We start from the raw sequence: 24,933 nt of genomic DNA, 5'->3' as shown, positions 1-24,933 counted from the left end.
GATTTTCCTTGCTGGGAGGCATCCATCAGTGCATCCACAATCTCTTTCAACATATTTACACACTGTGTGTGCTCACATGATTGAGACTGTGCCAACAGTTCACAAGACACTTGGCCCCCAACCTATAATTGAGTATTGTGCTGAAATATCAGGCTAACTAAGTGAGAAGCACATGCTAGAACTGTTAAAAAAGACAGTAACACTGTACAAACAACACTAAGCTTGATGTCAGGGAAACAGTAGACTCCTGAGTTGTGACTTTATGAACCACCAGCTCCCTCAGAATTGGTCAATTCAGCCAATTCACTTCAGCCTCGATGGAAAGCAATGGTCTATTGATTTTTTTTTCTTTTAAACTGTATGGAAGGAAAACATTTATCTGATTGGGTGAATCTATTTGGTTAAAAACACATTTAATTTAGTGAAATAGCCTTATGTCTTAAGTCATTAAAAAATTCATTACTCTGGGCCTGGCCCTGTGGTTAAGTTTGGCAATGCTTCACTTTGGCAGCCTGAGTTCACAGGTTTGGATTCCAGGCACTGACCTATACCACTCATCAGCCATGCTGTGGCAGTGACCCACATATAAAATGGAGGAAGATGGGTATAGATGTTAGCTCAGGTCTAATCTTCCTCAAGCCATACAAGAGGAAGTTGGGCAACAGATGTTAGCTCAGGGTTAATCTTCCTCAGCAAAAAAAAATAATAAAATTCATTCCTGGAAAATAGGTGTAGTTACATATGTAGATATATACATTTACACACAATCATACATATATTTATATATACATATATATTTCTATATATTATATACTTATATATAATTTATGAGAATCCTTCAGTTTTCAAAATAGTTTAATTTTTCTGTTTATGGGAATTTTAATGTTCAAAAATCAAATTAAAGTTATAAAAATCTAGGCATTCTTTCTCTAACTTCAACAACAAAATATAACATTTTAAAAATGTTCAAAATAATAGCAACATTTCTCATTTGATACTGAAGTAGAATAGGTGACTTTTCCAAAATAGACCCTGTAATACTTCATTTTATGTATTTGCATACATTTTTCAATTGGTAAATTTAAAATAATAAAAATAACTAAAATGAGTTACCAAATAATTCTAGCCCATCGAGTGGAAACATATTTGAATGAGTTAAATAATCCAGTGAAACCTGTGGGGAGTCCTGTGTGTGAAGTGTATTTATTTTTCTCAAGTCCATTTTATTCTGTACTCACTAACATTTGTAATACATGACTTCCCCATGCAACAATAATTTAATGATACTTTATTCCTTGCTTGAAAAGCAAAAGAAATATTATCAGGCAGCATTACAATAAGCTAAACCAATTACCTTCTAAAATGATTTTAATGCAGGCAAAATACGAGTTACCATTTTAGCCTAGTGAGATTTATTAAGACTTCAATTCAAAGCAGTAAACTAGGCTTCTTATGTTACATCGCTTGCTATTGAGTTTTGATTAATATTTTGAAACTTTGCACTTTATACTACAAAATTTTTAAATGTCATATCCTTGCAGATTTTGTGTAAAGAAACGAACAATATCTTCCAGGCCATTTGGTTGGACCTGTCATATATACACATTCAAATTCAAGGCATACACTGTAAAAGCTAATGCTAAGAGTGACAGACCCACCAAATAGTTTAAAAATTGCTCCCATGTCCGTAATTCAAAAGAGGTGAGGAAAAAATTAAAGAAAAACTAATATGAACCCTTGACCTCTTGAAAAATCCTGACTCTCGAGTTATTAATATGCTATGCAAAGGCTTGCCAACATTACGCTAGACATTCTTCTAAGGAGACAAGTAGATATTGTAAATCAGATACTTTTTTTCTTTCGCCTCAAGGATAAGAATCAGTCCTGTCCTTAAATTCTGCCCGCACAGATCCCCTGCAATAAAATGATTATTTTCTCTTGTCATTGCCTGGCTCATATATTAGCATTAGGTGCACTATTTTATCTGAGGACTGAAAGAGAGTTAAAGCATATATTTCTTCTTCAACCACTTTTATCTCTTCTTCTTCAGTGGTGTTAGCATCTTTTTGTTTCTTACAGTTATCCTGAGATTAAGTGCCTATTTTTCAGGGAAAACTCAAAGAACTAGAAAAAGATTTTGTTTAAATAGAGAAACCAAAACAATATCTTTTAAAAATGACCTTTCTTTCCTACCCGTGTGCTTATTCAACTGTGCACTCAGGGGCTACAGGCAACATGCAACAGAATGTGCGACCGCGCAGAATAAAGTACAATATTAATGAGTTAATGACCACTCAATAGCAAGATACTAAGAGATGCCTATGATTTAACACTTAAGGGAGATTCATTTTTGATTATAAAATTATAAGGCCTTTAGTTTTCTTTTTGGCCCGTTGCATATTCTCAGTCAGTGCAGGAGTGCTATTTTCTGTATTTTCATAACGGTTAATAGATAACTTCAGACTGGCTAAAAATCACAGCTCTCAGGAAAAATAATGTTGTAGCCCAAACACAGAGGGCAGATGCCATAATATCACTCCCAGATGCAGATCCCATTGTGATCTGGAAAGAGATGATGTGAGTTACACACCTCAGGATTACTCTCCCCATCATCACAAAGGTTCATTTTTTTTATTATGTGTATTTTATGTGCATTGTCTCATTTAATCCCCATAAAAATTTCATAAAATAAATACTACTATTAATCTATTTTATATGAGGAGCCTGAAAAATTCATTTGTGACTTGTATAAAGTCGTGTATCTATAATTACAAAGGCAGTGCTCTGAATTTTATTTTGCCCCTTTCTCCTCCTCACTGTATATGGTAAGCAAATTGGGACACATACTGTAGTATCTGCAAGGGGCAATATATACAGAAATTAAGATCAGAGGCTCTGGAGCCAGGCTGCCTGGGTTCGTATTTTAGCTCTGTTACTTAAGTATTTGGCCAGTAAGTAAGTACTTACCCTTGCCTTCCCTTAGGCAAAGGAATAGTCCCTATCTCATAGGGTTGTGGCAAAGAGCAGAAGAGGTAGCATGTGTAAAGTGCTCAAAACACTGCCTGGCACACAGGATGTCCTCCACAAACTAGAAGATTGCGCATACATTCATTCCCCAACCATTTATCAACATTTCACTGTGTGCAAGGTACTTGCAGGTTGGGAAAATGAGTGACAGTCTATGTTCTCAAAGATATTAAAATCTAATAGGGAGACTTGCACATCACTAAATAAATGTCAATAATGGCTATAAATCTATTGCTCAAGGAGTTTAAAGAAACATTTGAGTGTAGACAAGAGGATGCTTGATGGATGAGGTGCATTTAGACATAACCAGGAAGAATGGACAGATTTTGGAGAGGCAGAGGAAAGGTGGTGGGAAGTAATTTATTGGCCTGGGTAGATGAAACAGTGGGACAATCTTAAAATCTCTTTCAAAAACTCTTGGGTTTTCACTCTTCTAGATGAGGTGGACAGCCCATTCTCCGGACTAACACACCAAGTGTCTTTCTAGTCATAGAAGAAAACTCTCTCTTCTTAAATAAGAAAATTCAGGTCAGGCATTTCAATGTCCTGATCTTTCAAACATAGAAGTTTGTACATTTAATTTTTTATGAAGCAATAAAACTGATTTCATTTTTTTTTAATAAGAGAAGTCTTTTGGTGTTCTGAGACCAATTCCAATGTGTATATTGGTCATACTTCCCCACACACCACCAAGCAATTCTCAGGCATTAGCAGGTGGTCCAAGAATTCAACTCAATTCTGTCACTATATAGCCAGAGATACCATCAGATTCCACAGGTTAAAGATGCAGTCCTATACTATTGCATGCCCCCAACCACTTCAGATGCCAGTCAAAAGTCCAGATCGTTATCTGTACTTCTGATTGGCTGGCTATAAGTCAGAGGTTCCCATGATCCCCTCCTAGGGTTTGATTAATTTACCAGAGTGGCTCACAGTACTCAGAGAAACATTTTACTTACTAGATTACTAGTTTACTATAAAAGGATATAACTCAGGAACAATCAGGTAGAAGAGATGCATAAAGCAGGGTATGGGAAGGGGTTCGGACCTTCCATGCCCAATCCGGGTGCCCCTCTCTCCCTAAATCTCCATGTGTTCACCAACCTGGAAGCTCTTTAACTCTATCCTTTTGGGTTTTTGGGAGGCTTCATCACATAAGCATGATTGATTAAATAATGGACCATCGGAGATAGAACTCCATCTCCAGCCCCTCTACCTTCCCTGGAAGTCGGGTGGGGTGTGTGGGAGACTGAGAGTTCCAACCTTCTAATCACATGGTTGGCCCCACTGGCAGCCAGTCCCATCCTTAGGTGCTTTCCAAAAATCACCTCATTAACATAACAAAAGACACCTTTATCACTCTCAGCACTTAGGACATTCTAAGGGTTTTTGGAGCTCTATACCAGAAATGGGACAAAAACCAAATATGTATTTCTTATTATAAATCACACTGTCACAGGAAGCAAGAAAACCAATAGCTGCAATCTGAAATTGTCCCGTATGCAGTTCGTTAGAGCAGGCCTGGTCTTATGTAGAGAGGAAGAGTTTGGAAGTCATGGATCTTTACATCTTGTCTTTAGAATGTCATGTCTCCTCCTCTCCTCCTGGTCCCTCCTCACTTAAGCTTGGCTTTTAGTTCAGCAATCTAGAAAGGATAATGGACAGATTGCCAGATTTACTCTGTCCAAAACACATCATCCTCCCCACAAACCAGCTGTTCATCACCCTCCTCTTCCTCACACGGGCCAGATTAGAAATTTAAGTGTCATCATCAACATTTTCCACTTGCTTGTCTCAAAGATCTGGGCCTTGAGATTAAAATTCGAAAATGTCAGGGCTGGCCCCATAGCATACCTGTTAAGTTCCCATGCTCTGCTTTAGCAGCCCAGGGTTTGCTGGTTCGCATCCCAGCCATGGACATACGCAACACTTATCAAGCCATGCTGTGGCAGCCATCCCACATATAAAATGGAGGAAGATGGGCACAGAGGTTAGCTCTGTTAGGGGCACAGATGTTAGGGCCAATCTTCCTCCAAAAAAGAGGAGGATTTGTGGCAGTCGTCAGCTCAGGGCTCATCTTCCTCAAAAAAAAAAAAAAAAATCCAAAATGTCACTAAGACTGGTGGCTTCAACCCCTGTTACTTTGCCACAGACTGTTACAATTGCTTTGCAATTGGTCTCCCTATTTCCTGCCCATTTCCCTTACTCTTCATCCTGCATGTTTTGCCAGAAAAAAAAAAGTCTAAAGAATAACGGTTTCTCTACTGAAGAAATTCCCAAGTCTTCCTATTTTCCACAGAATAAGTTTATACTCAACCTACCGCTCAAGGTTTTCTAGAACCAGACCCCAGCCTGCCTGGTCTCCCATTCTTGCCCTCTTACTGCCTTTTTTTTTTGGAGATTTCAACTTAAAGACAGAATAAAGGGATCACTCCTTCAAAGGAGTTCTCTCTCATTCAAATGCCTACCCCCTCAAAGATCTTCCTACTGGAATTCCACAGAGTTTTGAAAAGCAACCTCAATAACTCCATCTTTGAATCCCACCAGCAGTTGCTCCTTTCTCTAAATTCCCATTGCACTTTGTATATACCTTTTGGGACATTCAACAGGTTCTAAATTGTGTTATAATCACATATGTAGCATTTTCAACGAGGAGCCACTTATATTAGAAAAAAATGCATTCCACAGCACTTGGTGTAGTGTCTTAAACAACAAGCTCAAAAGATGTGTATCAAATGAATGAACAAATGAATGAATGAGCCATTGAGAGTGCAAGGATAAGGAAAGAAACAGATACTTTTCAATTTGCAAAAAAGAGATCTCCAGAGTTTCACTTAGTGCAGATCTGAATTCAGTCTTCTGATAATTACATACAAAGACTTCTGCTGTGTATAAAAGGAGTGGAACAAGTAGGCGGGCTTTGTTAAAGCAGAGAAATCCAGGAATCAGCATTTTCAGAGAAGAAAATAGGTCTTTGGGTATCGATATGTAATTCAACATCATTAAAGTTATAGCAAGATAACAACATATCTGTGTTGAAGTATTTCCAAATTTATAATGTATGATTACTTGGTAGTAGGCAATGAAGGACAGAAAGTTTCAACAAGACAGTTGTAAAGATCTTTCTAAATTTATACAGCTTATAAAGAATGCTTCTTGCCTATCTATGGAGAGGTACCCATAATTGCGTCTAGCAATTACTTGCGGCTTATTGTTAGAGTTAAAAGATTCTGTGGACGCTAGTGCTTCCAGATTCTTCAGCTTATAACATTTCAAGCCGCCCTTGAACTTGAATGTGCTGTATAAATTTGAAAAAAAAAATAATACAGGAATCATGCCATTCCTTTACTGACAAGCGCTCACACTTTCTATGACCCAGTGCCACATATCTACTGGATTCTAAGTTTAGTGAGAGGAAGAGATGAAGATTTTGAACCAGATAATTTCATTCCATTTTAACTGTTGTTCCAGCTAAAAGCATCACTTGGAATTTAAATCAAAGCCAGCTTTAATGAACTAAACCAGCCCTATATGAAAATGCTTCATTTCACACCAAATCTCAAAGCTGATTATGCATGTATGCTATTTGCAAGGGGGAAATTCGATTGGCTCACACACTGAAAGAAGTTAGTATTGCAGCCACTTATATCTCAGATGACATGAAGCATTAGTTTGCTCTGATAAAGTAAACAAGCCACGATGAAAAGATCACTAACACAAACAAATTTTTGCTAACAAGATTTGAGGGTGCCTTAGAGACTCAGCACACACTCCTTGGATTCGGGACTCAGAGTTTGAAAGATAAGGGAAATGTGCTTTAAAGGAACAGGACAGAGAAATCCCTGCTTTTTCTCAGGTGAGTCTCCTAGATCACGACCTACGAGATCCTGTATGATCTGGCCCCCTGTTTCCTGGACAAACCTCCTGTTTTCTGTTCTCCCTGTCCCTCACTCTGCTCCAGGCCCTGTGGAGTTCAAAGCCTTTTATTCACTCCGAGCCTTTGCACTGAGCTCTTCTCATGGGCTCATGCCTATTCTGCAGGTTGGCTCTGTCCAGTACGGCAGCCAGCAGCCACCTGTGCTGTCAAGAGCTTAAACTGTGGCTGGTGGGAAGGAAGCTGTGCTGTCGGATTTTGAAAATTTAGTAGATAAAAAAATTGACGTCGTTAATAATTTTTCGTATTGGCTACACGTTGAAGTGATAATATTTTGGATATATGGGTTAAATAAAACATATCATTAAATTAATTTTACCTATTTCTTTTCATAATGTGGCTACTGGAAAATTTAAAATTACACATGTGGTTTGCATTGATGGCTCGCATTATATTTCAAATGGACCACACTTCTCTCTATAGTAACCCACATGTCACTGCAGAGAGTTAGATTTGTCAGAAGGCATTTGTTTGCTAATTTTCTCTGTTTTATACATTGCTGTATCCAAACCACCTAGACCCATGTGAGGCATGAAATAAATATCTGTGAAATGAACAAATGTATTATACATGCGGTGATTAAGAGTTTGGGCTCAGGAATCCAGCTGCCTGGCTTTCAGTCCCAGTTTAGCTATTTATTAACTCCATGAGCTGAAACAAGGGACTTATTCTCTCACAGGGTGGTAACTGTTAACATGAAGTGGATTCTTCCATTTAAAGTGCTTATATCAGTGTCTGATAGGTAGTAAGTGCCCGATAAATACTAGCTATGCATAAGTATTATTATCCCATTCTGTAGACAGGAATGTAAGACACAATAATGCTAAGGCTTTTGTTACTCAGATGGTAAACAGTAGGATCATGACTTAACTATTGGACCATATGACTCCAAGGCTCATTTTCTGCCTATTACATGAGTGGAAATCAATAATTGATGTAAATAAACCTGGAGTCAATTTTAAAAGTTACTTCAATAATGTTAAAGGTAGATATAGGATGATTCATATCTGGCCATCCTGAATGATATCAGCCTTTGGACTCTAAACTGAGCATTATCTGTTAAAAATGTGACATGTGATAACATTTATTGTGTTAGTTAATATTTACTTACTTTTGTTAGCAGCAGACGCTCTCTTACATATTACAGGAATTAATGTATTCAATTGTTACGCCAACTCTGGAAGTGGACACTATTCATCAACATCCCTATTTTCCAGATGAGAAAATTGAGGCACAGAGAGGTCAGGTACCTTGCCAGAGTCACACAGTTAGGACATGAAGGAGGTGGAATTGCACGTCAGCTGTTGTGTCCCCCAGAGCCTGTGCTCTCCCATCTCTGCTGCACGGCATTCTCCTCTCACATCTCATGCCTGCGGGACAGTAGAAGACGGGTGGGTGAGCATTCAGCCTTGCAGTTGCTGTGATTAACTGAAAGATAGGAACTGACTTGTGGTATTTATCAGTAACAGTACATTTTCTAAGAAAAAATGTTTTTCTGACTCAAACTGTGGAATGGACCATCTAAAAGTAAATTTTCCTTCCAAAAGACATCTTTATAATCCATATAGACCTAGGCCATCAAAACCTCTGCTGTCCTGAGGATTATTTCCCCTTAATTGGACTTAAAACAAGAATAAATTATCCTGTATGGCGTACTATATCAGGCCCAATCAAGCTCAGCAAGCGACTATATGCTTCTCTCTTCAGAAGCCCAGCGCAATAGATCCTATGCGGATGACACTTACACTATTTAAATAAAACCAGACTAAGTTTATGATTGAAGAAGCCATCATCTTTCATTAGAATGAGAAAATAAATTTTCAGTAGCAGGCTACTAACATGTTTGAATGGCTCAATTCATTTTCTAGCAGGTCACGGCCAATATCCACCACGGAGCAGTCTTGTTGCAAACAATCCTCTTAAAGAATCTACTTTGTCTTGATGACTAAGAGATGTGTTCTTCCCCTGACAAGAAATGAAAAAAAAAAACCTAAACCCTCTGAAGGTTTTCACATTTCAGTGATTTGGTTCCGTGCTCTTCCATCCTGTGTGAGGGGAAAAGGAAGCAAGGGATCAGGCTCTTAAAGGGACAGATCATGCACGATCAGTGAGCACTCGCAGGCATATGGCAGAAGCAATTGAAACCTGGAGAAATCAGCAGCCAGAGGCAGCCTGGAATAGAAAGAGGCACCACAGGAGAGTGAGAGAGGCCAGGTTCTGCTTCAGCCTTGTGACTCCCTGCCTCTGTGTATTTGAGCATCTCACAGCCCTTTTCCTGCTAATTATTTATAAAATGACAGCGTTCAATTAGATCACAAGATCATTTCCAGTCTGTACAAGATCTTTCTTAATTTGTACATGTGTCAGAGAATTCCAATGTCGAGAATCTCGTCAGTACGTGGGAGTCACAGGGAGGTGGTCCCCTCAATAGAACCTGGAGGGGAGGGACATGATGCCCTCTGGTAGATAAAGTAGCCAAATCCACACACAACAGCGGTGGCCAGTCATCAGGGAGAGTTAACTGGGAAAATGCATGTGACTCTGAGATTGAAGGGCTTGGGAACACTCGTAACTCAGGAGCACAGAAATGGAATGCAACGATGTCTATTGGGTTGAAATCTAGACATGTGTATCATCCTTTTTCTGGAGAAGGATGATGTGAACAAAGGAAGCATAGTCACCCTGGAAATATAAATGGGAAGACCAAGTCGATTTGTATTGTTTACTCACCTATCCAGTTCTGAGTCTGGGAGGGTAGGGAGAGGCATTTCCCTCTGATGAGATGGGTAGATCAGACCCCTAGAGCTTGATGCACTTGAGTGTTCAGATCAGATAATGCTCACTCACCTTGTTCTGATTCTGCTCTTAGCAAGCATCCTTTGGTCAACAGGGAGGGAATGCATTGGGAAGACTAACATCAATGTTCAATTTGTCTGTGGTTATGTATACGTATTTTTTTATTGGAAATAAGTAAATCTGCATTCAGATGCTATTCCTACAAGAAATGAGCCTCAGGGAGTATATGCACCAACTGGCTGACTCAAGTATTCTAGTCTATCTAATAATTGTATTTCTCATTCTAATTTTGTTAATTGACATTGTAGTTGAAATGTACCCACCTCAGTGAGCTTTACTAATGGGAGTCTGTCCCTGGGAAACAGATCTCTTCTAAGGATTCTGGAAGATGAGGTTTAAAACCACACATCCCTAAGTGTTCTGGACTTTGGGTTCACTCTTCCTTTCAAAATGCAAATAACAGTAGTCCCAGTCTCTTTCTTGCTTGATTAGTAGGAAATCCTGTCTTTTCCCCACTTTGAGTGTTTTTTTTTTTTAAGATTGTTACCTGAGCTAACAACTGTTGCCTATCTTTTCTTTTTTTTTTTTTCTGCTTTTTCTCCCCAAATCTCCCTGGTACATAGTTGTATATATCTTAGTTGCAGGTCCTTCTAGTTGTGGCATGTGGGACACCGCCTCAACTTGGTCTGACGAGCAGTGGCATGTCCGCGCCCAGGATCTGAACCGGCGAAACCCTGGGCTGCCGCAGCGAAGCGCGCGAACTTAACCACTCGGCCACCGGGCCAGCCACCCCTACCTCCGCACCCGGAGTATTTCTTGATTTCTAAGAATATCCACAAGTCCTAAAACCTGTCTTGGTTGTCACTCATCATCTCTGTCAGCCGTCTTCCTTCCTACCAGCAGGTTTCTGTGGAGCTCCTCCTACGCAGTGTCACCACAGGCCTGGCACAGGCTTGAGAACGCACCCGGTTTACTTCACTAAAGATGTGGGCTTATAAAAAAGAATAACAACCAAAAAAAGGACAAGAAAAAATTCTTAAAGCTGGACAAAGATTTTGTTATGAGTTGTTAAAGACCTAGCCCCCAGTACCTTAGAATGTGACCATATTTGGAAATAGAGTTTTTGCAGAGGTAATTAGTTACAATGAGGTCGTACTGCAGTAGAGCAGGCCCCTACTCCAATATGACTGGCATCCTTACAAAAAGGGGATCTGTGGACACAGACACAGGCACACAGGGAGAACACCATGGGAGGATTGAAGCTCCACCGCCACAAGCCAAGAAACCATAGAAAGCTAGGAGAAAGGCCTGGGACAGATTCTCTGCTAGCACCTTCAGAGGGAGCATGGCCCCACTGACACCTTGATATTGGACTTGAAGCCTCCAGAACTATGAGACAATAAATTTCTCCTGTTTAAACCACTTAGTTTGTGGTACTTTGTTACAGCGGCCCTAGCAAACCAGTACAGGTATTATGGCTCCTTCAGACTTCAGACTTGGACCCTCCATAGGCCCCTAGAGCTTGATGCGTCTTTGGCCCCAGCCTGCTGCCACACTGCAGGGACCGGATCACCTACAGATAAACCTGCAAGTCTCTGTAGCAGGGGCGCTGGCTCTCCTTACCTACTGTCTAGGCCCCACAACCAACTTTACGGTGTCCCATATGACAGATTAAAAATAAGAAAATATTCTTTCTCTACAGCTAGTGTCAGATCTCTTTCACAGTCAAGATCAAAATGAGTTCTGCTGAGATGCAATTCTGATCATAACGAGAAAAGTTGTCTCCAACTTCATTGCAGGATAATGTTGGGCCTTACCTTGGTGCAACCATAGAGGCCCATGAAACATTCATCCAAAAGTAAAGTGTTCTCCTCAAGATTGAATTCTGCTTGTCACTGCAGAAGACAGTCGTAAAATAGTAGTTGGGCATCTCTCTAGTCATTTGGGTTTCAGGGTGTAAGGAGCCCTGTACCCTCGTTTAACCCCGTACCTAGCTAATCTCATAGGAGCTATGAGATTGATGAACTCACTGGGGATACCGTGTGAATTCTTAGATCACTGTCACCTCCTGAGGTCCCCTGGCTAGGATTTCCCAAGGCCAGTGAATGGAGACCACGCCCCACCCATGGCTCTCTCTGCCCTCAGCAGTCACTGTTCCCATACATGCTAACGGCTTTTCACACAAGCTCTGCCTGAGGGTTTCCTCTGGCCTCAGTGTGTGTGGCCCACTCCCAAGGCAGGCTGGATGCCAGAGTTAACAGCCCTGGGAGCAGCCCTCAATCAATGCAAAACGGGAGATGGAGTATAAGTGCCTGTGATGGTCAGTGTGACAGGTTGAATTGTGTCCCTCAAAAAGATATGTCAAAGCCCTGACCCCTGGTACCTGTGAACATGACCTTATTTGGAAATAGGGTCTTTACAGATGTAATCAGGTTAAGATGAAGTCCTATTGTATTAGGGTTGGATCTAATCCAACATGACTGCTGTCCTTGTAAGAAAAGGAAAGTGCAGACACAGACACAGAGGGAAAACGGCCGTGTGAAGACAGAGGCAGAGATTGGAGTAACACTACCATAAACTAGAGAATGCCTGGGGCCACCAGAAGCTGGAAGAGGCAAAAACCTCTCCTAGAGGATTTGGAGGGAATGTGGCCTTGCCAACACCTTGATTTCAGCCTTCTAGCCTCCAGAACTGTGAGAGAATAAATCTCAGTTGTTTTAAGCCATCCTGTTTGTGGTACTTTAGTCCAGCAACACTAGGAAACTACTGCAGGCAGTATGGCTGGGCTAGAGCACCAGTTATGCAATCAAACACGAATCTAGGTGTGGCTGTGAAGGTGTTTTGTAGATGCGCTTAACTTCAAGTAACGGAGATTTCCTTTGATAATATTGGTGAATCTCATCCAAACAGTGGAAGGCCTTAAGAGCAAAATCTGAAGTTTTCCAGAGAAGAAAAAATTCTGCCTCAAAACTGTAGCATCAACTCCTGCCTCAGTTGCCAGTTTGTCACCTACCCTGTCCTGCAAATTTCTGACTTGCCAGCACCAAGAAAGGCATGAGCCAATTCTTTAAAATGTCTTTTTTATTTATATATATAAGGTATTCTTGTCCTTGTGTGATCTTGTCCCCTTGATTTTAGGCAGAATCTGACACTTACTTGTAACTAATAGAGGTGACAGGACATACGTCATTACATATACATAATTACATACGATTGCAGTACCTGCCTTGCTGAGAGAATCTCTCTCTCACTGGCTTTAAGGAAGCAAATGGCCATGATGAGAAGGCCCACCTGGCAAGAAGCTGAGGGCAGCCTCTGACTGACAGCAGACAAGAAACTGAGGACCTCAGTCTGCCAATCCCCAAGGAACTGAGTTCTGTCAACAACCACGTGAGCTTGGAAGTGGAGACTTCCCCAGTCGGGACTCATGTGAGACTGCAACCCAAGACAACACTGATTGCAGCCTTTGAGACCCAGAAGCATACGGGTTAGAAAATTTGAAGAATTATGGTGACATACCGAATGGAAAAAAAGGCACTAGAACTTGGGTCATTAGAGTCCTAGTTCAAGGAGCTTTTTGTTCTGCCCTCTGGCACTCAAGACACAAACGCTCATACAAAGTTCTGGTGCAAGAAAAGGCTCTAACTATCCTTCATACAAGAGTGAGTACACAAGTGTGGGTGTGTGCATGTTTGTCTTTTGTGCTTTGTAAGAATTTGATTTCTACATCAGCACTTCCATTCATCAGCACATAACCCTCTTTCCAATTCAGAGCAACTTGGCAGTAATAAGCATCAAAGGTAATCATTTCATGAGGAAAATTTGCCTCTGGGCCTCCTGCTTCCTGCCTGACACTGACTCAACTGGAAAACTGCAGAGATGTGGCTCTTTCCCTTCCATTTAAAAATTAGAATTAGTGAGAGAATGTCTTATTGTCATACCTATTGTTAGTTTTCACAATTACCACGAACTTCAGGGAAGGAGTAAAGAGGAAACCCATACTGACCTTTGGCAGGCCAGATTATGTTAGCAATCAACCACTGATCTCATAGGACACCACTTCCAGTAAGTTTTTCTCATTTATTTCTCCATAAAATTACGGTCTTATTTATTACTTTGACACTGATCTATAGCTATGGTGTTGAGGAAAATGTATAAGATCTGAAGTTAGAAAACTCCTAAGAAGTATTTACAGTAGCATATACCCATCAACTTGCCCTGAATTGGAAAAGCAGCCTAAAAGCCAGGACAAGCTTCCCTCCCAGGAGAAACTTCAGCATCACTAGATATGGTAAACTATAGCACTCAATTTTAACCAAATTCCAGGGGAAGAAATGGATGAATCCACCCTCTGCAACCGCCATGGTTACATGTCCATGTGGAACTTTGAGAAGCTTAGAAGTTCTTCATGTCCTCACAATATGCTATTTAACAATTTCCTAAATTTTTGTAACCCTGACTTCAAGCAATTTTACCTAGCTGAGTCTGTGTCTTTCTGTTAAACTTATCACCACGATGTTGCTACATGGTGTAGCGGCCATGGAGTTGGGGTTGGGTGTGGGCATGTGCAAGCGAATAGATTAACATGTTAATACTGTTTGTGTCTTGTGTCCAACTGATGAGATTACAGGTGATCTAAATCTTCTTTTGGCTTATTTTTATTTTATGAATTTTCTAAAATTAATACGTATTATTTGAGTAATTTTGAAGTTATTTAAAGGCAGCTTTAAAAGAATGTGGGTAGAAGGGCCCCAAGTTTGATTTGGTATCTACATGTGCCATGTATAAACCAAATTAGTTGTGGTTAATGTCTTTGGTTGGTGAGATTATGAGTTTTTGCTTCTATGTGTTTTAAAATTTATAATCAGAATAATGCCAATAATTACATTTTTAAGAATGTCCTCATATTTGGAAATATTAGGAATCATGGTCTAAGCTCTGCTCACTCAAAGTGTAGAGCACAGACTAGCAGCACTGACATCACCTGGGAAGTGCAGAAACTCAGGCTCCACTCTAGATCCACTCATTCAATGTGTACCTTTGCACAATCTCAGGTAATCTGTATGAATGTTAAAGTTCACATGTACTTCTGTGGGTGACAATTCACTACCCAGAGATTTTTTTTTAATCCATGTTATCGAGGCTCTTTAGTTCCTCGTTAAATATTCTGATTGGCAGTAAATGCTGCTATAATTGGAAGTGATTGAAGTTCTGTGATGGACACTTGGTCACTCCAGGGAGCTTTGTACAGGCTTTATTCTCTGTGATATTTTGATTAAAAATAGACATATTTTAGAAGACTATAAATGGCATATTTGGAGGATGGAGTAGACAGAGGAAAGGCAGGGACAGGTGTGAGGAGGAAGAAACTTTGGCTATAATTAACGGTCACTGGAGGTGGAGATAGGAGGTGCTCAGAGATATAAAAGTCACAATGGGGCTTAAGACATAGATATGTTTTTCTTAATCGAATCACTTTTGTTCACCACTAATTTTCTGATTATTAAAGGACTTATTAATAACTTATACCTACATGTGGCTTTATATTTTAGAAAGAATTTTATAAATATCGTCAATTTTTATCTTTACCACTACCCAGCAGGACAGGCATTTTAAATAAGAGCACTGTGATTCAGAGACATTAACATTGGGCTAAAGATTGGAGAGCTAATCAGTGAGAAGACTATGGGTCAAAGCTTACTTCTGCACCAACAGCCAAGATTAGGCCAGGAAGAACCGCTCCCAGGACCACCCCCACCTCGCAGGGTCTCCGTCTCTGCCTCCAACCCCATTCACTCACCCGCATGTCCTTCTCACCTACTGACGCCCGGGACTGTGCTGGGTTCCAGGCAGAAAGCAAAGCAACATGACAGATGTCCCTACTGACATGAAGCTCACAATCTGGAGGCAGCCTGTCCCTTCCATACTTTAAATCTATTTAATTCAATATGTCAAGCACTCATGTCATCACCCTTGGGAAGATGACATACCCCATACTGAGTGAGGGCTCATTCTGGGAATCACTTTTCCTTAACCTCTAGATCAAAAACTTATTTTCTAACCAGCCTAGGGACTTGCTCTATATATAAACCAGCGTGCTTATATTAAAATAAGTGAGTCCATTTTCATCAGAACACGTTTTCCCTTTTCATTGTGATATCAACACTTATCCAGAGAAAGAAGGAACAGTATTTTCCCAACTAACAATCCCTGACTGTTTCCAATGGAAATCCCTCCTGATATGTGGCTTGTCTCTGTTCTGAAGGGCTGCAGCCCAGATTGCACAGGATGGTGTGAGTCTGCCAGTGCTGCTGTTCCCAGTGAGAAGTGGTTGCTGAGGCTCGCCACGAAACAGGCCGGTTTTCCTGCTCTGCCTACTTGGTTGCTGGACTTCATTCAGACCACTGAATGATTTTAGTTTAAAAAAGAAAAGTGCCTTCCATAATAAATGCTTTAAGGAAAATAGCTTTTGTTTTCATAAATGCTAACTAGAAAATGTTTTTAAAATTTGCCTCAGAACTGAGCACTGTGCGCCCATAGACCTTTTTCCAACCTCATCTGCACGCGCTTACTCGTCCTGATTGGCGGGCCCAGATATGAACCTCACAGGCAGCAGTGTGGTTAGAGCGTGGGGTCTGGACCTGTATTTCCTGGGTCTGAATTGAGATTCTCCCACGTATTAGCTGTGTGCGAGGTAAGTTACGCCACGTCACTGTGATTCCGCTCACTCATCTGTAAAACGAGAATAATAATAGGATAATAATCGTGTTGCCATGAAGACTAAATGAAACCATATATCCATGGTGTTTCCGACAGTGCCTACCATATAGTTGACACCACTCATGCATTAGCCATTGTTAAATCGTGCCTTTCTGGAACTGAAGTCCAAGCATATTCCCTCAGGAGGAGTGAAATACTTCACATCCAGCTGTTTGTGAGTGCAGGTCTGTATTCCTGCAGAAAAGGATGACGCAGCAGAAACAGTACTGAACAAGGAAGTAGGAGAAATGTGTTGGTTCTGATTCTCTTAATTAGTTTGGGGGTCTTGGGAAAATTTCTTAGCCTTTCTAAGATATAGTTCCTCCTTTGGAAAAGAGGAGATTAGAGTAGCTAATTTCAAATTTTCCTTTCAGTTCTAAGTTTCAATGATTTTGAGTTTTTGTTTAGGATTCTATTTCATATGAGAGGGGGAGGCTGGCATGACTCACAGTATGCAATAATTGCATGTACAATATAAGAATTTATATTTGAAGCTATGAGAAAAAACATTTTAAACTGACTTAGCTAACAGCTAAGAGCTATTCTATACCAAAATCTATTCCAATCATTTGGTGCTTATGTCATTGAACCCAGAGTCTACGGGATTAGAGCTAACTGAATCTCTTACAAAACTCACTCCACGGAATGGATATCCATGTGCTGAACCACACTTCCAGGAAACTACATAAAATAACTCTAGGAATCTGACCCCGAAATGGCAGGCCAGCACTGGAACAATTTCATGGTCCTGGGATGCGGTGGAAGGCCAGAGCAGTCTAGCCGTGGGATGCTGAATCACAGCCAATAACTCATTACCCTGCTGGATGAAGGGGGTCCGAACTGAGATAACTTGCTGCTCAAGAGTCTTTGAAGACCCAGCATGCCCTCACATGGTGTATTCAGTAGATGCTTTAGTTGGTATGTCAACAGGTTGTGTATGGGAACCTACTAAAATCACTCCTGACTTTTATCAGGGCAGAAAGTCTTAAAAACCTGCCATCCATGACTTTCAATAATAATGGAGGGTGAAAAGTCATATCCAAGCTAAAAATGAAATGTAAGAGGTTGTGTTTGTGGTGTTGATTTGGTTCCTGGCCTTCCTGGTATATTCATCCTGGGATACCTGCCCATCTGGAACTCCTTTAGCCTGTGATATTTGCATGGGAGATAGCCCATTCACATTGAGGGAAGACTATCATGGTTTATAATTCTCACATGGCCACCCTCCCTCTAGCCCCATATAACCCCATATAAAATGGAGTGGGAAAATAAGAAATCCCTGTTGAGATGTGATGCTAAGTGATCAGCACTGCAAAACTACAAATTAGATTTTTGGATGTCCTTGAAGGAGGCAAAACTGTGAATGCTAAATGTCCATCATTTATTTAACAGAGAAAATTTTGCTAATGGTAAGAAAAACATTATGAGAATAGTTGGGCAAAGATCTATAGATCGGCACTGTCTAATAGAAGTTTCTGCAAAGATGGAAAGATTCTAGATCTGTGTGCTGTCCAGTGTGGTAGCCACTAACCATATATGGCTATTTGAACACTTGAGATGTGGCAAGGGTGATTAAGAAACTGAATTTTGAATTTTATTTAATTTTAGTTTAAATAATGTGGCTAGTGGTTAGCATTTTGGACAGTGCAGCTATAGATCCTACAAGTCAGGAAACTTGAGTTGTTAGCATTTAGTAAATAACTCTAACCCAAGCCTTCTGCCATTGTTTCCCCTGGCTTTTCTCAAAGCATCTTGAGAAAGAAATTTACATTTTAATTTCCGAACTTTGTATTGAGCAGTCTCATGCAAATCTATCTCCAAGGAAAATTATAGGGTAGACAATGTCTGTGTTTGTCCCCTGTGGCTTTTCTTACCATGGATCTTCTCCTTTGATATTTCTTACCTTTTCCTAGCCATTGAGCACCGTCCCAAGTCACACTACCTACCCTATTTTGCTCTACTGCTTATAAACTAAAGTTATTAGTTTATAATGTACCCTAGGGGAATTTTTATCGTGATATGTGACTACTGAAGACCAAACAATGTCTTTGAATCCCAAAGTCAATGCTTTTCAAAGCATCATCTGAGAAGTCCTGGCATTTCAGCCATTTGGGGGCTGGGGAATGTATATGTTGAAAATTTGGATTCCTGGCCCTACCCCAGACACACTAATTCCAAAGTCTCTGGGAAAGGGAACAAGGAATCCTCTTAGGGATCAGCAAAGTGGGTAAGAGCACAGACTCTGGAACCAGGCTGTCTCAGTTTGAATTCTAGTTCCAGACTTTACTAAGTGTCAAACCTTGGGCAGCTGACAAAATCTCTTTGTATTTCCACTTTCTTTTCTGTGAAATGGGATAATGATAACACTTAACTCAGCATCGTTGTGAGGAAAAAATCAGTTGTTAAATGTGAAGTGCTTAAAAGAGTGCCCAGTGCATATTAAGCTCTATGTTAACTGTCGTTCCTTTACTTCTGGGAAGAACTTGAATGAGTTTTATACACACTTAGGTTTGAGAACTCTAGTCCAAGGAAAATAGTGAAAACAGTAGAAGGATAGGGACCCAGATTGTATAGCCATAGCTCCTATCTGGTGTCTCTGTATTTTCACCTGTAAAATAAGGTGGTGATATTTGCTCAGAGTTAAATGGGTATAGAAAACAAATGTGAAAGCCTTTTACAGTTTATGTAAAGCTGTACTATGGTTTATACATGAGAATACCAGATTGGGGTTTTTGAGTGGAATGAGATGCTTAGGGGCTATCAAATAGATAGAGTGTCACGTTGGGGAACTGCAAGAGGAAAGAATCAAACCCGTGCACACAGGAGGGAGTGGTATCCCCATGTGAGTGCAATTTGCAAATAGTTATGCTTATAACACAGAAAGACTTTCAGCAGAACCATCGTGTGTGCCTGGTTAGAAAGCCTTCCATTTCACAAATCACGTACACCTGCCAATTGGGACAGGGGCTTTTCCCCTGTCAGCAAGCTGGCCTGAAAGCTTTGCTGATCAGCATCCTGCCAGCTAGAAAATGGATCTCACCATCAATTTATTCTGGAAGTGAGAAGCTCCTTGCCTCTGGGAGAGATTATAAGATGGAGTCATTTCACTCCTGACACCTTCAGAGTCTGTTACTCCTTGTGGGACAACTTAAGATCCACGCTCTGTGCCTTTGGCAAGAAAACATTTTCTATAAGCTACTGGCTAACACCTCACAGAAGAGTTTTATTTAAAGTCCATGTGGGACCAGAAACCCAAACCCAATAAATTGGCATTTTCTAGAGAATACAAAATATCTCCAAAGACTGAAACTGGCAGGCTTTTTTTCTCCTGTCTTTCAGTATTACAAATCACTATTGTTTTAAATGGATGATTGAATTCTGAAAATAGCATATGGCAAGTTCTGACATTTTCTACCCTCTCAATTTCTGAAATACATATGTAAACTAGCTCATCTCTCATTTTACTTAGATAGCATACTGTACTCTATTTCCATCAAAAAAATCATGCGTGCTGCCCTCCTTTGATATGAATACATTTTTGAGTCCTACATGTCTATCATATAAGTATTTTTCTATGAAATATGAAACATTTGTGCTTTAGAATTTACTTCAGAAGGACAAAGGTCAATCTAATTGCCCAGTATACTTATCCGTTTCCAGAGGTCAGTTCAGTTCGAACTTCCCTTGAGCACGGATCGTCTAGCTGCTCTGAAAAGGGTTTTGGGAAAATTGAAGTGGAGGAACCCCTGCTACAAAGCAGCCCTGAGAGCTCTGCTCAGCTCCGAAGCTGAGCCAAGTTGAGCCTCTGACATCTTGGAGAGATTGTTATCTAAGCCTCATCGTAGAGTATTCCATTAACCAGAAAGAATTGTCAGAAGTTTTTTCAACAGGTCTCATCCTTTTAAGACCCAATGAACGGAAAATCCACCAAATTCTGCCTAAAAGGAATAGGGTGAGTTGGGCACTCAAGAAGGTCAAATCAACTGCTCCTGGGTCTGGTAGATGACTATAAAAGCTTGCGGGTATGGAGAGCTAGCCACTGAACTTATTTGTCTATTCTTCTTCATAACAGGTTGATGTTGAGTCTTAGTTCTTTTTTTCTCAATTTACAGTTAGCTTCCATTGTATGAGCATTGAAATAAATGAACACAATTGTACAAGTTTATTGAGAGAATCCTTTAACCCCCCTTTCTCTGCCTCCATAGTATTTTCAAAGTAACTTATTTTTCACTGCTCTAGGAAAAGAACCAGCAGCACCAAAAGCAAAGAGAAATAAAATATATTAATTTTTGGCTTTTGAGCCTCTAAGGGCCCAGCCTAGGCAATATGAGGGTCATTTAAGAAAGTTTCAGAGGTAAATCACTCTAAACTACCTTTTGCATTTACTGACTGACTTTAGCACCAAAGCCCCCATGTAAGTTTTTTTGGGTTTTTTTTGAGGAAGATCAGCCCTGAGCTAACTACTTCCAACCCTCCTCTTCTTGCTGAGGAAGACTGGCCCTGAGCTAACATCCATGCGCATCTTCCTCCACTTTATACGTGGGATGCCTACCACAGCATGGCTTTTGCCAAGTGCTGCCATATCAGCACACGGGATCTGAACCGGTGAACCCCGGGGCCACTGAGAAGCAGAATGTGGGCACTTAACCGCTGCGCCACCGGGCCGGCCCCCCCATGTAAGTTTTGACTTCACTGAAAGTGCCTCTTCACCGTGTAGGAACTCAGGGACACCTCTGAGAATGTAATGAAAGCAATGGACTCAACCCCCATATCTTGTACATACGAACTCAAAATTTTGGACACATTTTTAGGGGGTTCTTGGATATCATGAAGTCCATGTGCCCAGAACAAACCTAATTTAAACCAGAACACTAAATTACAACATAACCTGAGAGAAATAGATTTTGGAATCTGACAGCCTAAATTTGCACCATGGCTCTGTTACCGGCTGTATGAAGTACCTTGTCTAGACTTCAATTCTCTCACCTGTAAAATAAAGACGATAAAAGCACAAATTTCCTTTGTGAGGATTAGATGATATAATGCTTGTAAAAACACTTAGCAGAGGCCTAGCACACAGAGAGCATTCGGCTGAAGTTGGTACTATTTTGATATCCATCATTTGAAAACAAATATAGATGGGACTCAACAAAATTGAGAATTAGTTCAGGTATTGGCATTCTCCTTTCACTGCATCCCAGAAATTGTCCCAGAGGTAAAACAAAGTGGATTTGAAGGGAAAAAACGTAGACAAAGATTGAGAGAAATGCTTGAAAATGGAGCAGATGTGACTAGGAACAAGGTAGCATGGTGGGGGAATAAGAAGAGGAGGCTTTTAAGCTGGATCTTTTTTCATCGTTGTGGTCACATGACAACTCAAGCGATAGAAAAACAGTACTGCCTACCCAGTGCCACCAAGTTAGCGGATAATACTCAGGCTGCACAAGAGTATGTCAAGGGTTAGGAAAAATAAGGATTGGGCCCAGTGATGATGGCAAACCCCATAGCACTGCCAAATCCATCCCCAGCATTAACCAACCACAACCAAGAGGTAAGGATCATCTGGTGAGGAGAGAGCAAGAGGGAGGGTCAAGTCCAGACTGCGGTGTGGTGGGCTCTCTGTCCAGGATCATCATCCCACATATCTTTAGCCCTCAGTAGCAGCACAAGCTAGAACCTGGGCCACCCTAAGCCCACATGTTCAAAGGCAAAAATAACTAGACATCTGAGGAGCAAAACTGCTGCATAGCAAAGGCAATAAACCCAGCTGCACATACCAGGTGGAACCAGCTCTTGCTTATTTACTTATTTATTTATTATCTTATTTATTACTCAAAATAAAACTAATGAAAATTCTCAAAGAATTAAGAGAGATTAGTCGGAACATGAAGCAAAAACATGCATTTATAAATAAGAACCGAGTAGGCATAGTAGGTGTGAAAAATGTCACTTTAAATAAATTATTAATGCATTTGATAAGTAATTAACAGATGCAGCCAGAGAATGAGATAGGGTACTAGAAAGTAGGCTATGATATTCTCCCAAAAAGCCCTTGGAAAGAGAACAAGGAAACAGGAAAAAGTCAGGAGATATAGAGTCAGCAATAGAAATATTAAAATATATATAAAAGTCCCATTTGGAGGAAAAAAAGTAGGTAGACACAAAAAAGAAAGTATTTCAAGAAATGACATCTATGTATTTCTTCAACTGAAAGAGCATGAAAAACTTTAGATTGAAAGGGTTCCAGAGTGAAAAAGCCTAGAGAATGAGAAATTAAAACCTAGAAACATTACAATAAAATGTATGAATATTGAAGACAAAGAGAAAAATCTGAAATTTTCTAGCGAGAATAGCAGACCACTCACCCGCAAGGGAAAACAAGCCACAGTGGCATCAGGCTTCACAAAAGCAAACGTGAGTGTAGACGTAGAGCGGAAGAACATTTGCAAAGGTTTCAGGAAATAGCTTCCTGATTTTAAATCAAAATCTAACACTATATTGCCATATATGTCATCAAGAGATATTTAAGAGCAGAGTTTTTTGGAGTAACTTGGAAAACTCATTCTAAAATTTATACAGAAGAATAAAAGTCCATAAATAGCTAAGTCAGCTTTGAAAAAAAAATATGCATGAAGTGGTAGGAGGGGAGAGACCCTCCCCAACAACTATGAAGACAGACCCAAAGTCGTAGTTATAAAAATCAGCATAGTATTAACTCAGGAACACAGAAGGACACCAATGGACAGGAATACAGGAATAGAGTTGATAGGTAAAATTTAGCACCACAAAGCAATGGGGGAAAAGGTTATTAATAAATGGTATTTGGAAAACAGGCTCATTATATGAAGAAAAGTATACACTTGTACATTATCACTGCATAGATGGCAGGCAGATTAAAAACAATTGCATTAAAAATAAAGATAAAAAAATTTAGAAAAAGCTTTTGTGACCTAGGCATAGATAAAACTTTTTAAATGAAACTCAAAACTTACAAACTCTTGGGCAAAAAAAAAAAAGAAAAAAAAGAAAAAAATCACAAAGCATTTTATTACATCAGAATTAAAGATTTCTATCTAATGAAGAACAATATAGACAAAGTCAACAGACAGATGAAATGTATAGATCAATAGGAAAAAGATGGGAATTTTAATAGAAAAATGGGCAAATAGATAACAAGCTTAAAGAAAGAGAAGACATATGGCTAACAAGAACATATGCAAAAGCATGCTCAATCCTACAATTAAGTGAATAAAGGCAAAATTAAACAATAAGTAGATATCACTTTTTATCATTCAGGATGGCAAAAAATAAGGAAAGCATTTAATAATGAGTGTTGGTAAAGATGAGAAGAAAGAGAAACTCATCTACTACGGTTAGGAATATAAATTGGTATAGATATTTCTGAAAGCAAACTGGTATTGTATTTACTGCAATTAATTATCCATTTGCCTTACAACCTATGGATTCTAATCTTGGATATATATCCAGACACGTTCTCACACAGTTTCCTAAAGGAACATGTAAAACAATGATCATTGAGTATTGTTAGTGATGGCAGGAAGTTGGAAAAAACCTGGATTGTTGCTGACTAAAGATATGTAAAATACGAACTATGCAGATAATGGAAAAACCATCCATAAGGGAAAAAAAAGAAAGTGAGTGCACATACCACAGAGTAGAGAGATTTCAGATGTGTTAGGTATGAAGAGCAGACCACAGACAAACTGGACAGCAAAATATTCTATGGTTAAATTGAAAAAATACCCTCCCAGAAAACAATACTACAAGGATATGTGCATTCTTAAGACCCATATCACAAATAGACTGGTACCCATGACTATGAGGGGGATGGGAGAGGGTATCAGGAAGAAGGAGAAAAATACAATAGTCAACTTTGAAGCCTTGATTTGACCAATGATGGCAATATGCAAAGAGCTGAAGAGTATAATTAATTCCGCACTTGGGATCAGCTTCAAAACACAAACTCATATATCCTTAAGGCTTAAAGAAAATTAGCAAATAAGAGCAGGAGGATGAAATAGAAAATATCAAAGAAATGACAGTGAAACTTTAAATTTGGATAGTTTTAAATATCTTTGCATGGAAGAAAATATTAAGAAATATATTTTTTAAATCTCTCTTAATACAATATATTGTTCTGTTTTAGGAATATTTTCCTAGAATATATCTTACTTATTCTTCCTTATTTTCAAAGGACCACATATCTGATGTGGTATAAAAATTGTAAGTCAAAAGGTAATGGAACCAGACGTACCTAAAAAGATAAAACTGCAGAAAGTAAGTCACCTAATATTTAGTAGTGTTGATATAAATAATAATATCACTGATGTCTTGAATGAATATATCCTCTTATTTTCTAGGTGCTCAAAGAACTGTGACTATAGCTCACAAAATAT

This window comes from Equus caballus, chromosome 18 (assembly GCF_041296265.1).
Source record: "Equus caballus isolate H_3958 breed thoroughbred chromosome 18, TB-T2T, whole genome shotgun sequence".
In the NCBI taxonomy this organism is placed as follows: Eukaryota; Metazoa; Chordata; class Mammalia; order Perissodactyla; family Equidae; genus Equus; species Equus caballus.
The sequence above is the reverse complement of the archived record's forward strand: the minus strand, read 5'-3'. Positions refer to the sequence as shown.